We start from the raw sequence: 9,139 nt of genomic DNA, 5'->3' as shown, positions 1-9,139 counted from the left end.
AGAGCTGGTTCACGTACAATAGAGAACTCTTGGTCAGAGAAGGCTTATAGCCTCAGAGGTCAATCCAGTCACACTGCCACCCAGAGGCAGAGCCACAAACTGACTCTTCTGTAAATACAGATAAGGCAGTAAGGGGAACCAATACGGCCTGCCTTAAAATCAGGACTGTGGCTTACAACATGGAGGAACAGTGTATCAGAGGGAAATTCAACATTCTCCTGAATTCCTGGCGTGCCAAAAAGAAGAGTAGAAGATCTGAAGCACCTGCATTACGGCACATTTTTATTTTTATTTTTTTAATTACTTTTTCACCTTTTAACTAAGAAAACATTTTTTTCTTTTTTTTTCTTTTTTTTTTCCACATAACCTGATTTTACCCTTTCAATTACTACATTTTTATTTTTAACTAGTATTATTACCGCTACCATTTTACCATTTTTTAAAATGTCATTTTATTTTGTCTTTATTTTATTTTGGGACTAATGTTCTCCATTCTATTTTCATCGTTCCTTTAGCAACATTTTTCTCTACCTCAATTTTGCCTCTGTGCTAAACCCTCTTCCCCACTTTTTCCCTTTTGTTGTCCTGTTTCTCTTACCCTACTCCAGCTTTAGATTTTCCCTATTCTTTTTACCCCTTGTCAAAATTTCACCCTACTTATATATCCTATGTCCAATCCCCTGCTCTAAATCCTTATACACCTTTCCCTTATCTTCCTTCACTATCCAATTTTTTTTTCTTCTTCTTCTATTACTTTTCTCTCTCTATAGTTTTATTGTTGTTTGCTTGATTGATGAGTATATTGGGGTTTTTTTTTAGGATTGTTTGTGAGGTTATTCTGCTTATTCTTTTTATTTTTTCTGCCACCCCCCCATCCCCCCCCAGTTATTTCTGTGCTTCTGTTTTCCCTTGTGTCACTTGATATTATTGGTTGTTTGTAGTTTGTATTCATCTCCAGGAATCTGTTGCTGTAATTTGTTGGTATTAGTGGCAGTTCTATAGGAGTTTTCTCCTCATATAAATAGTCTCTTCCCCTCTTATACTTCATTCTCTTTTCTCTCTTACTTTTTTTTTCCACTTCTTTTTTCCCCTCCTTTTTTCCAATTTCATTTTTGCACTCCTTTTCTTTCTTTTTTTCTTTCTTTCTTTTTTCTCTTCTATCATTTTCTCTTCTTTCTTCCTTATCTCCTAACTCTCTTAGCTCGGGTGGCCACCTTTGTTTGGGGTTATTATTATCGTAAATACATTCATGTTAAGTGCCTGGTACGTTGTGCCTTGTTGTGTTGTATTTTGTGCCTTTAAATCAACGCAGCAGATTCAAGCAACAGCGGGCCTCCTGATCACCACAAGCTCTGTCTGGGGAACAGTTACTGTGTGTGAAGCCTCCCTCCACCAGCCAGAAGAGACACCACAGCTGTGATCAGCACCCACCAGAGGCCCTGCTACCAATGGAGGAGCAGCTGTTACCACAACTGCCCAAGGAGCAACAACAGCCCGAGGAGCCACTGCCACCCAGGGAGCAGCCACTGGATGACTCAACAACTAGATATGTCAGTGAGATCAAACATGGGTAGACAAAGAAACCCCCAAAGGAAAGAAAAGGAGGACTCACCAGAAAAGAAGCTAAGTGAGAAAGAGGCATGCAACATGACAGAAAAAGAATTCAGAATAAGGGTCCTAGAGTACATGCACCGGATATGCAAGAAGCAAGAAGAAACAGATGAAAAAATCAACTACTTATGCAAGAAGCTAGAAGAAACAGATGAAAAAATCAACAACTTAAGTAAGTCCCAAGAAGAAATGAAGAGCAACATAGCTGCAATAAAAAACACCATTGAAAGTATCAACAGTAGACTAGGAGAAGCGGAGGACAGAATTAGTGAATTAGAAGACAAGGAAGCAAAACACATTCAAACTGTACTGCAATTGGAGAAAAAAATTAAAAGACAGGAGGAGAGCCTAAGGGAGCTTTGGGACAACATGAAACGAAACAACATACAAATAATAGGGGTGCCAGAACAACAGAAAGAGGAACAAGGATTAGAAAACCTATTCGAAGAAATAATATCAGAAAACTTCCTTGAGGTGGGGAAGAAAAAAGTCACACAAGCACAGAGAGTCCCAAACAAGGTCAACCCGAAAAAACCCACACCAAAAAACATCATAATTACCATGGCAAATGTTCAGGACAAAGAGAGAATCTTAAAGGCTGCAAGAGAGAGACGGAAAGTTACATACAAGGGATCTCCCATTAGATTATCAAATGATTTCTCAACAGAAACACATCAGACCAGAAAAGAATGGACGGAAATCTACAAAGTGATGCAAAGCAAAGGACTGAACCCAAGAATACTCTATCCAGCAAGGCTATCATTCAAAATTGAAGGGGAAATAAGAAGCTTCACAGACAAAAAAAGGCTAAGGGAGTTTATCACCACCAAGCCAGCCATGCAAGAAATGCTAAAGGTACTGGTGTAAAAAGAAGAAATAACAAGTTCAGAAAGAAAACAGCCACACACAAAAAAAGAAATGGCTACAAACAAGTACCTTTCAATAATAACTTTAAATGTAAATGGACTAAATGCTCCAACCAAAAGACATCGAGTGGGTGAATGGATAAAAAAACATGACCCATACATCTGCTGTCTACAAGAGACCCACCTCATTAGAAGGGACTCACACAGACTGAAAGTGAAGGGATGGAAAAATATCTTTCAGGCAAATGGAAAGGAAAAGAAAGCTGGGGTAGCAATACTTATATCGGACAAAATACATCTCAAAGTGAAGGCCATAACAAAAGATAAGGAAGGCCACTTCATAATACTAAAGGGATCAATACAACAAGAAGATATAACCCTGGTAAACATATATGCACCCAATGCAGGAGCACCCAAATTCATAAAAAAAAAAAACTCCTGGAAGATATCAAAGGAGAGATCGACAACAATACAATCATAGTAGGGGACTTTAATACACCACTGACATCACTGTATAAGTCTGCTAGACAAACAATCAGCAAAGAAACAGCAATCCTAAATGACTCACTAGATCAGATGGACTTAATTGACATCTTCAGAACACTTCACCCCAAAGCCATGGAATATACATTCCTCTCAGGTGCTCATGGGACATATTCAAAAATAGACCACATATTAGGTCACAAGCAAAGTCTCCACAAATTCAAGAAGATTGAAATCATAAAAAGCATCTTCTCAGACCACGATGGCATAATGTTAGAAATATACTACAATAAAAACAACCCAAAATACTCAAACATTTGGAAGCTGAATAGCATGTTATTAAATATTGATTGGGTTACCAATGACATCAAAGAAGAAATTAAAAACATCCTGGACACTAACGACAATGAAAACACAACAATCCAAAACCTATGGGACAAAATGAGAGGGGTCCTGAGAGGGAAGTTTATAGCTCTATAGGCCTATCTCAAAAAACAAGAAAAAAATGGTAGTAAATCATCTAACCCTACAACGCAAAGAATTAGAAAGAGAGCAACAAGAAAAGCCCAGAGTGAGCAGAAGGAAGGAGATAATAAAGATTAGAGCAGAAATAAATGACATAGAGACCAAAAAAACAATACATAAAATCAATGAAACCAAGAGCTGGTTCTTTGAAACGATAAACAAGATTGACAAACCTCTAGCCAGGCTCACCAAGAAGCAAAGAGAGAGGTCCCAAATAAACCAAATCAGAAATGATAGAGGCGAAATAACAACAGACCCCCACAGAAATACAAATGATTGTTAAACAATACTACGGACAACTCTACTCCAACAAACTAGACAACCTGGAGGAAATGGACAAATTCCTAGAAAAATACAACATTCCAAAACTCAATCAGGAAGAATCTAAAAATCTCAGTAGGCCAATAACTATGGAAGAAATTGAAGCAGTCATCAAAAAGCTTCCAGCAAACAAAAGCCCAGGACCAGGTGGCTTCTCAGGGGAGTTTTACCAAACTTTCAAGGAAGAACTAAAACCTATCCTCCTCAGACTACTACAAAAAATTCAAGAGGAAGGAACACTTCCAAGCTCATTCTATGAAGCCAGCATCACCTTAATACCAAAACCAGGTAAAGACAACACAATGAAAAGAATTACAGTCCAATATTACTCATGAACATAGATGCCAAAATCCTCAACAAAATCTTAGCTAATCGGATCCAGCACTACATCAGAAGGATCATACACCATGACCAAGTAGGATTTATCCCAGGGATGCAAGGATGGTACAACATCCGTAAATCAATAAACGTGATACATCACATAAACAAATTGAAAGAAAAATACCACATGGTCATATCAATTGATGCATTAAAAGCATTCGACAAAATCCAACACCCATTTTTGATAAAAACTCTCAGCAGAGTGGGAATTGAAGGATCATACCTCAACATAATAAAAGCTATATATGACAGGCCCACAGCCAACATCAGACTCAATGGACAAAAACTAACACCATTTCCCCTAAGAACAGGAATAAGACAGGGATGCCCACTCTCACCACTCCTGTTCAACATAGTCCTGGAAGTATTAGCCATTGCAATTAGAGAAGAAGAAGAAATAAAAGGCATCCAAATTGGAAAAGGGGAAGTAAAACTGTCCTTATTTGCAGATGACATGATATTATACATACAAAATCCTAGAGACTCCATCAAAAAACTACTAGACTTAATACATGAATTTGGCAATGTAGCAGGATACAAAATTAACCCCAAGAAATCTGAGGCATTTCTATACACCAATAGTGAACTTTCAGAAAGAGAGATTATAAAAACAATCCTATTTACCATCGCATCAAAAAAATTAATATACCTAGGAATAAACTTAACGAAAGAGGTAAAAGACCTCTACTTAGAAAACTACAGGACGCTGAAAAAAGAGATAGAGGAAGACATAAACAGATGGAAGAACATACCATGTTCTTGGATTGGTAGAATCAACATCATTACAATGTCCATACTACCCAAAGCAATCTATAAATTCAATGCACTTCCCATTAAAATACCAATGGCCTACTTCAAAGATCTAGAACGAACTCTCCAAAAATTCATCTGGAATAAAAAAAGACCCCGAATAGCTGCAGCGATCCTGAGAAAGAACAAAGTAGGTGGGATCTCAATGCCAGATATCAAGCTGTATTACAAAGCCACTGTTCTCAAAACTGCCTGGTACTGGCACAAGAACAGACATATAGATCAGTGGAATAGAATAGAGAGTCCAGAAATTAGCCCGAACCAATATGCTCAATTAATATTTGACAAAGCAGGCAAGAACATACAATAGAGCCAAGATAGTCTCTTCAATAAATGGTGTTGGGAAAATTGGACACATATATGCAAGAAAATGAAACTAGACCACCAACTTACACCATACACAAGAATAAACTCAAAATGGATAAAGGACTTAAATGTACGACAGGAAACCATAAAAATATAGAAGAATCCAAAGGCAACAAAATCTCAGACATATGCTGAAGCAATTTCTTCACTGATACAGCTCCTAGGGCACTTGAAACCAAAGAGAAAATGAACAAATGGGACTACATCAAAATGAAAAGCTTCTGCACAGCAAAAGAAACCATCAACAAAGCAACAAGAAAACCCACTGCATGGGAAAATATATTTGCCAACGTCATATCTGATAAGGGCCTAATCTCCAAAATTTATAGGGAACTCATACAACTTAACAAAAAGAAGATAAACAATGCAATCAAGAAATGGGCAAAAGATCTAAATAGACACCTTTCAAAAGAGGACATTCAGAAAGCCAAGAGACATATGAAAACATGCTCAAAGTCACTAATCATCCGAGAGATGCAAATCAAAACAACAATGAGGTACCATCTCACACTTGTCAGAATGGCTATCATCAACAAATCAACAAACGACAAGTGCTGGAGAGGATGTGGAGAAAAAGGAACACTTGTGCACTGCTGGTGGGAATGCAGACTGGTGCAGCCACTATGGAAGACAGTATGGAGTTTCCTCAAAAAACTAAAAATGGAACTCCCATTTGACCCTGTGATCCCACTTCTAGGAATATATCCCAAGAAACCAGAAACACCAATCAGAAAGGATATGTGCACCCATATGTTCATAGCAGCACAATTCACCATAGCTAAGACCTGGAAACAGCCTAAGTGCCCATCAGTAGATGAATGGGTTAGAAAACTGTGGTACATCTACACGATGGAATACTATGCTCCTGTAAAAAAGAAGGAACTCTTACCATTTGCAGCAGCATGGATGGAACTGGAGAGCATTATGCTAAGTGAAACAAGCCAGTCAATGAAGGAAAAATACCACCTGATCTCACTCATTCATGGATAATAAAGACCATTACAAACTTTTGTACAATAATAGATACAGAGGCAGAGCTGCCTCAAACTGATTGTCAAACTGCAGTGGGAAGACCAGGGAGGGTTGGGGGGCAGGAGGCAGGGGGGTAAGTGATCAACTGAAGTACTTGTATGCATGCATATAAGCATAACTAATGGACATAAGACTCTGGGGGTTAAGGGAGGGCAGGGGATTGTCAAGGGTGGGGGCGGGGGAAGGACACATATGTAATACCCTTTGTAATACTTTTATCAAAAAGTAAAAATTAAAAAAAAGATCTATAAACGTTAGTATTAAAGTACTGTATGTCAGGTCAAGCTGCCATAGAAATACCATAGATAGGGTGACTTAAACAACAGAAACTTATTTTCCCACAGGCTGAAGTCTATGATCAAGGTACAGGCAGATTTAATTCCTGGTAAATGCCTCTGCCTGGATTTCAGACAGCTGCCTTCTTGCTGTGTCCTCACATGGAAAGAGTAGGATCTCTTTCTCTTCCTCTTCTTATAGGGCTACCAGTTTGATCTAATTAGGGTGCACCTTTATAACCCCATTTAACCTTAGGTGACCTCTTAAAAGCACCATCTTTAAATGCAGTCACATTGGGGGTTAAGATTCAACATGTGATTTTTTTTTGGAGGGGACACAATTCAGTTCATAGCAGGTATGTTTTTTAATATCAAATTGTAAATACAATAAGAAGGGAGGACAAACCAAGGCAGGGGAGGGAGAAAAACCAAGACAAATTTTTCAGTATGTGAGGACTGGTGTCTTGATTTCTTAGTTCCTAAAGTATGGACTCCCCTTAAGTTTATAAATCTGAATTTTCCTGCTATAAATAGCATTAACTAATAAGCATTTCTTGGCAACTTCCCTGAAGAAAGGTGTGAACTAGCACCCTTCTCACAAATTTCCACACAATTCTCAGCTAACTGACTTTGTTATAGCTACCAGAGTGCCAATGGAAGCAGTTATATCTTCCTCATCATTGATATCACTATGGCAACAGGGACCTCTGGAAATTAAAAGAAAAAAATCTTAAACTGTCATTTGAAATCAAAGAGGTCTGCAAGGAAAAAATGGTGGAGGCTGAAATGAACATGAGGCTGGAGCAAGAGCTAGAGCAGAAACACGATTGTACAGAAGCTGAACACAGAAGAGAAAACAATAAGCAAAGCAAAAGGCAGAGATGTGGCTCTCATTGGAATGAGGAAGGCAGGAAGAAATACTTCGACATAAAATAATGAAAAAATGTTTCTAGTGAGAGGATTTGTGCTATTTATTGATTTGAATAGCTCGGAGACATAGAAAAAAACAAAACAAAAAAAATAGGACCATAAGGTCTACAATGTTGGGACTATCCATTATCCTACTAATAATATTTTTAAAAACATATTTAGAATGTGGCCACAATATAGTAAGAAAGGGTAAGCCAATTTTTGGAGTGCTTTTGTCATAGCATCCTGCTGATGAGAAACTCCTGTAACACTTGACGCTCAAAGGACCAGTGCTTGAATGTGGATCTCCCTTTATTGGGCAGGGTGATTGCTTCAGGCAATGGCATGTTGCCATTTGGTCCATTACAAATATATGTTTTTTTCATTAAAGAATCTTAATGGATATTTCTTCCAAGAGAGAATTAAGGTAATTACTCTAATACTATTAAAAAGTAAGTGGCAATGTCACTTGGAATAAAACATTTTTACTTCATATTGTCTGTCTTATTAGTAGTCAGACAGAGTGAAGTTTTTTATGGCCTATTTGTTCTGTAAAGGGAAATTATATTCTTTATTAGAGGTTTGCCTCACTAAAATGTTGTTTTTTCTTTCTTTAGAATTTGAGAAGTGAGAGATTAAAGAGGGCTTAAATATAGAGATGGAAAGAAGTGATAGGTATCTACACTAATAAAAGAGAAACATGGTAATTAGCATACGACCACTACCTTTTTCATTGGCTAATCAGTGAGTATATGCAAATTAACTGTCAGCCAAGATGGCAGCCGGCAGCCAGGCACTGAAGCGAGCATGAGGCTTGCTTGCTGCGGACTCCAACGTTCCCCGCCTCACTTGCCGGCCTCTCAGCTGCAACTCTAAGCAACTATGTACTATGTTGCAAATAAGGAGCTAAACAAAACACCAGAAACCAGCCGGACTGAAAGCCAGCGGACCGAAACTTTGTATCGATGTTTTCAGCAGTGAGGCCTCAGAGCTAAAGGTGGCCCAGAATAAAAAAAAAAAAAAGAAAGAAAGAAAACAAGGAGCGGTTGGAAGCTTCAGTCACTCGCTTCCAGAAAACAGCCCTCAGCCCCTCACCCAGACTGGCCAGGCACCCCAGTGGGGACCCCCACCCTGATCCAGGACACCCTTCAGGGCAAACCAGCCAGCCCCCACCCATGCACCAGGCCTCTATCCTATATGGTAAAAGGGTAATATGCCTCCTGGCACCGGGATCAGCGTGACAGGGGGCAGCGCCCAAACCCCCTGATCGCCCTGCGGCTCTGTGTGTGACAGGGGCGGGGCCACAACCTCCCTATCCGCCCTGCTCTGTTCATGACAGGGGAAGGCGCCCCAACCCCCTGATCAGCCCTGCTCTGTGCCTGATAGGGGGGAGCTCCCCAACCCCCTGATTGCCCTGTGCTCTGTGTTTGACAGGGTGCAGCACACCAACTTCCTGATCAGCCCTGCTCTGGTGTGTGACAGGGTGCGGTGCCCCAACGCGTCCCCCCCCCCACGGGCCCTGCTCTGTGCCTGAATAGGGGGAGCTCCCCCAATCCCCTG

This window comes from Myotis lucifugus, unplaced genomic scaffold, assembly GCF_000147115.1.
Source record: "Myotis lucifugus unplaced genomic scaffold, Myoluc2.0 scaffold_21, whole genome shotgun sequence".
NCBI classification, from domain to species: Eukaryota; Metazoa; Chordata; class Mammalia; order Chiroptera; family Vespertilionidae; genus Myotis; species Myotis lucifugus.
This window is presented reverse-complemented; position numbering follows the sequence as displayed.